The sequence below is a fragment of the Malania oleifera genome, chromosome 4 (genome assembly GCF_029873635.1).
Source record: "Malania oleifera isolate guangnan ecotype guangnan chromosome 4, ASM2987363v1, whole genome shotgun sequence".
Classification (NCBI taxonomy): domain Eukaryota; kingdom Viridiplantae; phylum Streptophyta; class Magnoliopsida; order Santalales; family Ximeniaceae; genus Malania; species Malania oleifera.
In genome coordinates, this window is record NC_080420.1 from 103,108,326 (window position 1) to 103,117,442 (window position 9,117).

Sequence of the window (9,117 nt, forward strand, 5' to 3'; positions counted from 1 at the left end):
ATTGGCAGATGCCCCACCAGGAAAGGCGACCAACTTGATAAGCTCTTCTCTTGCTTTTCATTTTGGAAGTCCGCACATAAAAATTCTATAGGCTTCATTATTATAATGAGAGGAATTATTTTTTGGCTTGCCATTGACTATTTGAAGTAAGGGGCCAAGTGGGTTTTTATTATAATGTCTTTGAGATGTTGAGATCCAAGTTGACACTCGTGGGTCATATCACACACAAAATTTTGGAGGCTTGGACTCAAATGTGTGGTAAGTATATTACCATCATTAATCTAAAGTTAATTTAATCTTTTTGTGATTTTTAAAAGGAAACTAATAAAAAAATAGCATGTGATTATTTTGCCATATTATTTTTTAAAATTCAAACTTTTAATTTTCAAAAGATCCAAGCTGCAACTTCTAATTTTTTTAAAAAAGTTAAAAACTAATTTTTTTTTTTTAAAAAAAATTTCACCAAATATATAAGACGTAAATAAATTTTTACTTTTTAAAAAAGGGTTAATCTAGAAAAGGAAAGTCAGACTCACCTATAATAGGTCCTATGAGTAAAAGTACATAGAACTCGTTAATTGAACAGTAATAATATGTCCAATGCACGTGTACTAGGTAAACCAAATCACATGGACCTATTTTAAAAGTATTTTACGTGCTATATTAAACATATCAGCCTATGTGACTTACAAGTAGATAGCGATATACCTATATATATATATATATGGAACCCATCACACAAATGGTAATGATGTGCCCAATATACAAACATGAATGCTTTTATAAAAAGAAAGAGAAAAAAAAAAAAAAAAAAAGTCAATTCCTTCTAGTTTCTTCTCCTCAAACACGACTTTTCATCAAGAAGTAAGGAATTAAGGATTAAAGATGAGAAATGACATTTCCACCAATAATTGTAATTGGAAGTGCATGCAGGCCAAAAATTTTATTAAAAAAAAAATAGTAATGGGGGTAGTAGAGAGCTGGGTGTCTGCCTAACTCATGGATGATGCAGAATGCCCATGGCGGATTATAATAATAGTATAATTAAAAGTTAATTAGTTGAATAATTTGGGGCTAATTGGAATATGGGATTATAATAATAATAACTGTATTTCTGGCTTCTAGAAAAATTGAGAAATTAATGGTGGGAGTGTTCTAAACGCAATTGTGATGTGTCTTTCCTAGGATATATATATATACATAATCTCTTCTCCCAACAAGATCTTTTCTTTTCAAATTTATGAATTTGGCATTGCAGATAGATAAGACTCATCACAGTATCCAAGTGGGTCATATCACATCCTTCCAAATGAAAATCTCACCTTCCACAGAACTGCCTTCTGACTGGATAAAATTATTCCTACCATTACAAGTTTTTCTTAGATAGTCATTACAATGAGAAACACGAAACAACTGTAAAATTACCCATCTTATGTATTGATTCTTTGCTTCATAAGAAAGAACTGAAAGGAGCACTACTTGCACTGTGTTGGTGTTGCAATCTAGAATATGATTGGTTAACTTGATAACAATTTTTACCACCCGAAAAAAAAACAAAAAAAGAAAGAAAGAAAGATTTGGAGGACTTGAGGTGAACTCCGAGGAGTTATTCCGATTCTTAAATCAAGAAAATGGAAGGGTTTGTATGAATAGTAAAAATATATGAGTTCGGTGTTTTTGAGATGATTTTATCTTTTCTTGAATTGACCCTTTTAAGATTGTATAAGTTTTTCTCTTATTAATTGCCCCATTAAAGAGGAACTATTAGGGATTTATAAGCTTTTATGTTAGAGGTTATATATTAGACATGTGGGTCTTTATTGAGGGAGTTACAAGGGTTTATTATCCCCTTTAATTCTCCTTAATGTTTGGTTGAGCTTTTTCTAAATTTTAGGTCAATATTATGTGCCATTTCAGTTTCTTTTACTCTTAAATTAAAGAATTTTTTTTCTTGACTCAGGAGTAGTGACGAGCCGTTTAAAGGGGAATTCAAGCATCTTCTTCGATCGACATTTGGCTCAGATAAGCCACTTGTGGTTCCTTTGAGCTATTTATAGGCTTCTAAGATGATCCACTTAAACCATTATCCGAGCCCTATTTGTTAGTAGCCAAATCCATATTATTGACTCTCAAGTCAAGCCAACTAAAGAAATAATTGAGTCATTTTTTGTAGTAGCTGGAACTGCTTTGAAATTCATTTCCTATCACAAGAATTGGCTTAATCCAAACTAAATTCAAATGCTTAAGTGTGTATCGGCTCAAACAAGCCACTCGCAACTCCTTCGAGTCGTTTTGGCTAGCTCTCCGAACTGTCTCAAGCGGATTTTGTTGAAGTAGATGGAGCTCCACACTCGAGTTGTTTTTTACTTTTGCCGAGCAGACCTTGGCTCCTTCATTTTGGTTGAGCAAGCTTTTGACTTTTGTGCCTCGTAAGCAAAACTCATCTTTTGGACTTTTATTAATAGAACTCGTATGTTCGTACCTTATGAGTAGAGTTTATCTTTTGAGCATTTATAAGTAGAACTTAAATGCTCATGCCTAATGAGCAAACTCATCTTTTGGGTTTTTTTTAGCAAAGCTCATATATTCTTGTCTCATGAGCAGAACTCATCATTTGGACTTTTGTAATTAGAACTCATATGTTCATACCTTATGAGTAGAGCTCATCTTTAAAGTTTGTCCGAGCAGAGCTCACATGTTCATGTCTCATGAACAAAGCTCGTATGTTGGATTTTTATGAGCAAAGTTCACATGTGCGTGTCTCATAAGTAGAGCTCATCATTTAAGCTTTTATGATAAAGCTCATATATTCATTTCTCATGAGCAAAGCTTGTCTTTTGGGCTTGTTGAGCAGACATATTTTTGTATCTCATAAGTGGAGTTTATTTGTTGAGCTTTTATGATAAGAGCTTATGTTTTTGTGGCTCATAAGCAATGCTATCTATATTTAATTGTTCCAGTAAGTGGGTCTATTTGACTTGTTAAATTAGTCTTGCAACCTTTTGTAAGTTAGTTTTTAAAATACATTTCCCTGCATTCAAATATTACTAAAAAGAGAATATCTCATCATAATAGATGTGTTGGCCATTTTGTCTAACACCTCTCTGTCGTTAGATAGAGAAAACCTCTTCAAGACATTATTGCATCCTTCTTCTTGATAAGGAACAACTTGCTAATCTTCAACTCCCAACAAGGAAGGTAGACAAGGTTGGCAATGAAGAGGGGCACCAATAAGAATTGTTGATGTTGTAAAACAATTGTCGATGAGTTTGAGGGTGTTCTTTTCGAGCCTAGTTCATTGATTGTCAATTTCCTCTTTTCATAATAAATAATAGGGAAAAACATCTTGAAGAAGCCTTTTTGCTCAAGCAACTCATTGGCTCTTTCCTCGTGTCATTCACAAGAGTAACCTTCTCTTTGACATTTTATTTTACCTTTTTAGGACACTAAAGAGAAAGGTCAAGTGAAGTATGCTTGTAAGGCTTAATAAGTGCACAAGTAGGATGACAAATATACAATAGTAAAAAATTAAGGCAAAAAAAAAAACCCATTAAGGCAAAGGGGGTGGTGATGTTGCTAAATGTAATGGCTTCATCGTAATTACATTTAAGGCTACCTTGATTCTCTTTTTCTCGAGGTGGAGGCAAGGTGTAACAAAGTATTGTTTGGGATCACCCACTATCCTACTTACAACTAAGAAAAAAATTTATTCTCCAAATTTATTGAAATGAAATCCAAAATTTTATAAAGAACACTTTAGCATTTGTTGCACAAAAATAGTGTATGCCCACCCCACTAAACAAATTCTTGAGGTTGAAATAGTTTAAAAGATTCCTACTTTCAATGCAACACCAATCTCAACATGCTAGCAAACAAACCTAAGATACACCAACCAAGGGGGGCTAGTTGGACTAAAGTTAAGGCCTAATGGTGGAAAATGTTCTCAATAGAGGGGAACAAAAGTTTGAGCCATACCTTGAAGAATCTAACATAAAGAAGAATCTTGCCGAAAAGCGTGTAGGCTTGGTCTAAGCAAGTGGAGGTAGATGGTGAGGTATTTAAGGATAACAAAAGATTTTACCTTTAAGAGGGGAGAAACTATGCTAGAGAGCTTGCTATAAGTGTCTTGATGAGGCCCCTCACATAAAAAGAAACACCATCTCGACGATGAGGCCCCTCAACCTCGACGATGCTAGAAAACTCAATTTCTATACCTCCCAAATTAACCAATGGTGATATAGAACCAAGGTAATTAACTTACTGATACTTTTGCACTTGGGAGAAGGGTTCCTCATGGACCACCTCCTTATGCATCACGTAATGAGCAAAATGCAAATGTTCCCTAAAGTACTCTTTACATGACCAAATGGATCAAAGATTATAGGTCTTCGATGGAATTTAAGAACACCCCGAACCAAGAAAAAAGAGAGGGTTGCCTTACAGATTTAAATACAATGAAGGAATAATTGACATTGAAGGAGCAAAAACAACTAGAGTAGACTTGCTCACCACCATCATAAATGGTATATGTGTGTCATACATGCATTATTGATTTCTGTAGGATATGAAATGATATCATAAGCATGTTGTCCAACCCTAAAGACTTATTGAGGTGACATGTCATGTCAAACCCTATCAAACGACATGGCACCTTAAAAAGTTGAAAGCCAACGAGAAGTAACTTGGTACTCTCATACCCAAAATTGCAAGGTCTTATATGAGTGAAGTGTAATTGATGCAACTATTCAAAGATTGAACGTTCCATCCTAACCAATAATAAACAAGTTTTAGTCAAACCTTTTCCAAGCTAAGCAAGGAAAATCAAGTTTGACCAAGGCCAATCATTCTTCCCAATAAGAAAATACTAGCTCTAAGTAATCAACACGTCTTAAGTAACAAGGGCAAGAAATAAAAATGAAGTATAAGCCATATAGTTCATGCTTTTAAATATCAATCAACTATATCTACGTTGTACAAAATAGAAAGACACGATAAACACACTTTACAAACATAAATAGATTCATATCTATACAAAGTATAAATAAAATGATCTGTACCTAGGTTCAAGTATGCCCATAAGATTACCCTCTCACTAAAAAGTCTTATGTATCTTGCTAACTTGAGCATCAAAAAGTTATCATCAAAGCATTCTTCAAGTAGTTATGTTTTTTTACAAATTTTTAGCTCAAATTCCTCTTATCAAGCTCCTTGACCTACCTAGGTCACTAATTTCAAAATATCATCATTGCTAACCATAAAATTAATCTATTTTTAAGCCTTCTTTGCAAAATCACCAATTATTCTAAAAGCTTAAGTCGCTAAATTGAAGGGTAATTATAGTTAAACACTCTCCATGTGATTCCTCATTCTAAATAATAGGTAGCTCCTAGAGAGCCAAGGCTATGATGACTAACTCTTATACTTGTTAGATGACCAATTATGTAGACTATTTAACTATAATGCTTTTGACCAAAAAAAAAAAAATAGGTGGGAAGATTTTCCAGCCTTCCCCACATGTACAAGACCTTGAGGCCTTAGGGGCTTGTCTCAATAGCTTAAATTTTTAAATTTTTAGATTTGAAAAATTATAGATTAATATTCTTATCCAAAAAAGGCATAACAATGGTTTAATATTCTTGAAAAAAGATTTAAATAAATAGAAGAGACAGTCACTACAACACAAATGTCCGTCAATAGAATAGCTGGGAAGATTATCAGAGTGCCCTGGTTAGGTTTCCCAAAAGCACAGAGTCCAGAAGAGCTGCTGGAGAGAAAAAAAAATTTATCTGAGTAGGGAGGAAGACCATTGGAATGACTTCCATGGGTTTCACAAAAGTAAAAATTTAGAACAAATAACTTGCAATATGCACTTGAAAAGGCTACAGAGCAAAGATGTATGTGTATAAGATGCTTGTATTTCAATTTATGAATTTAAATTTAAATTTAAATTGTATTTTATTAAATTCATACACATTTAAATTTATAGTTTGATATCCAAATACCTAAATATGGGGTAATCCTTAGGATTGCCAATGAACTAAATCACTCACGAGTAGTTCGGAAGTCTGACTCAGTAAGAGCTTGTTTAGACTTATATTACATAAAGGAATGATTCCCAAACCTAATTTTTTAATTCCTTCAATAAACAAGCTGAGACTGAACATGAATGGATTCAGCTCATTTCACCTCTTGAGCAGCTCAATTATAGGTTTAATTTGGGTTCATTTAATAGACTTGAATTAGAATCATTTATGAGCTAGTTTAATAAGGTTGAATTATGTTTGATAGATTGTAGTGGGCTTAAAAGTAGAGACTGTATGTGGATTAGATTATTTAGCTTAAACTTCATAACTTAAATATAATGATAAGACTTATACTCGAAGTCAATAAGCTAGCTTGGTGGAGTAATAAAACTCTAAGACAATATTAGCAAGAGCCTCATTTCAGATTTTAGCCTAACACAATATCTCGTCTCTCAAAATGAGAGGTTTCAAAAAGGAACCAAACCTTTAGTAAGTATCTTTGTAGCTTGCTAAATAAGGCTCGTGAATTCATTCATTTGCATAATAAACAAGTTTGAACAAATATATTAAAGTTCAGTCAAAACTTAGCTCAAGTTCCGATTTAATTAAAATTTTAATTTGACAATTTTGAGTATGACAAAGTTCAGCTTGACTCATTCACAGTTTTTGATTTCAATGTTTCAGAAAGACCTTGAACTTAAATTTGTATAAAATTATAAATATATATATATAAAATATTAAATTATATTAAAATTTATTTCATTTAAATTTAAAATTCAAAATTCATACTATATATATATATATCCATTTGACACCGTTTTGTGGAATGATGGACATAAATATGGGTGATTATTCACTGAAAAAGTTCCATTTTTAATTTTTTATTGGGCTATGTACAAATGTCAATTAGCATCAAATCAAGACACCTCCACAGCCATTACTTCTTTCGGCATATGACTATGAAATTATGTAGGTTGCTTTATTGGGTTTCTAAAAATGTCCTTCTTCACCCCCCCTTTCCCTTGTGTGAAGCTATGACCAGTGTGTCTGGGCGCCTACTTCTTTTCCTATTTCATTTATTTATGTTTATCTGTGGTTACTGCAGGATGCAAAAGCATTTTATTTTCAAAGTCTAAATACAGGCAAGGCAACTAAAGGAACAGAGGCAATGTCCAAACCATCTTCTTGATCTAGAGTGCCTATGCCTCCAGATGCCTGCATATATGTCTACTTTCTAACATTGTTATACACAATTTATGTGCACTCCTACCTTATATAACAAAATGTAAATCATATTTAACTTAGGCTGAAAAGTGCTTTAGTAGACTTAATCCTTTAAACCTTCTGCTAGGGTTGGGAATTGTTAAACTGACTGATTTTTATTTTATTTTATTTTATTTTTTATCAAAAAATTGATAGTTTATGGATTTATATTTGTATTGGATTTGGATAAAATATAAAATTATATTAAAATATGTCCAAATCCACCTAAATTCAAATTTAAGATTCAAAGTTCATACTCCTAAACGCAGCATTAGTGCGAGTATCTACAATGCCCCAAATAGGACATTGAATCCTACCCCGCTACCTGGATAAAAACCCCTATGAAAATGCAAATCAACACATCTAACTCGATACAATCACAAGGTAGAAGTTCTAGTTTTACTTCTCAAAAAACTATCGTTATGTTTGGAAGTATGAAATTTAAATTTGCGTACGAAAATTAAATTAATTTTATATTATATTTTATTCAAATTAAAAAAAAAAAATCAAATCCAAAAATTGAATTCCGAACTGCCATATATGAGGCAACTTTCTTTGTGATAATGGGGGAATGCAAACCAGCATTTCCAACTTGGTAGAAACTGGAAACTCACCTTCAAATGTTTTTCTATTATGTGTACATACAGAATTGCCAAACTTAAAAGAAACAAAGGGCTGAGCATGGTCCAGGCCTCAGGCCTGATTCTAGTCAAGTTATAGCATTTTGTAAATCATAGTGTATATGGAATGCAAATACAGTAGGAAATAAAGAGAATGAAAATTTGAATGGAGAGTCTGATCAAATCAAATGATAAATTTCATTTTATTTCCCAGATTCCATTGCTTTCCTACAGGCCAAAGGTGCAGTAAGTAGTCATTCTATTTCTGATGCGAAATCCTCGATGCCATATGAAAACAAAATTAGATGGCACACTGATAAATGACAATACGAAGAATTGGACATTATGGCTAAATGTATGGCCAAGAGGAAAAACACGAGAATTGTATGCTAGCCAGATTGGGGATTCATACCCTGGCTCATTCCCATTCTGAGTTTTAAACTAAAGCCTAAATGGGACTTAGGTGAAGTTCCCTGTTCCTTGTATCTTTTTTCCCCTTGCTCAATAAATACACCATGTACATTGAGATAACAAGACTCAGTCACACATGGACTGACATTCTCTTTTTAAATTCACACAGTTTACTTTAAATAGGGAGCAGGACCAAAAAAAAAAATGAGAAATTTCATCTGAGTTCTCTCCAAAACTAAAATACTTTCCCAAAGATAATGATTGTGGAAAAAATATCAATAGAAGATAATTGCTTGCGATCACCTAGTCTTTCGTTCAATGATTTTACTACAAACTTCTTTGTGTAATTTTCTTATTATACCTAGTATCACCTATTTGGGTGTACTATTTATTATGAATTTTTCCTTCCCAACGACGTTTGGTTTGCGAAATGTTTATTCCTAAGAATAGATTAGATTTAGTAGGATAGATATAATTATTTATACAAGAAATCATGTTGTTACTATAAAACAAATAACAATGTGAAACATTTTACGAGTTCATAATAAGGAATAGATAAGCAATAACTATTCCCAAATTTCATCATTGATATGTTTATTGCTTTGTTATTACATGTTGAATGATATAATTAGGAATAAATAAAGAATAACTATTCCCTTCCTAAAATTTAAACTATATTCTATCTTACTCTAATGAATAGCTATTTAGCCAAACCAAACGAGTTGTAAGTAATTTCGCCAAGAATATATATTCTAATAAAGTAAATTAAGAAATTTGTAAGAAAAAATCATCTAATACTT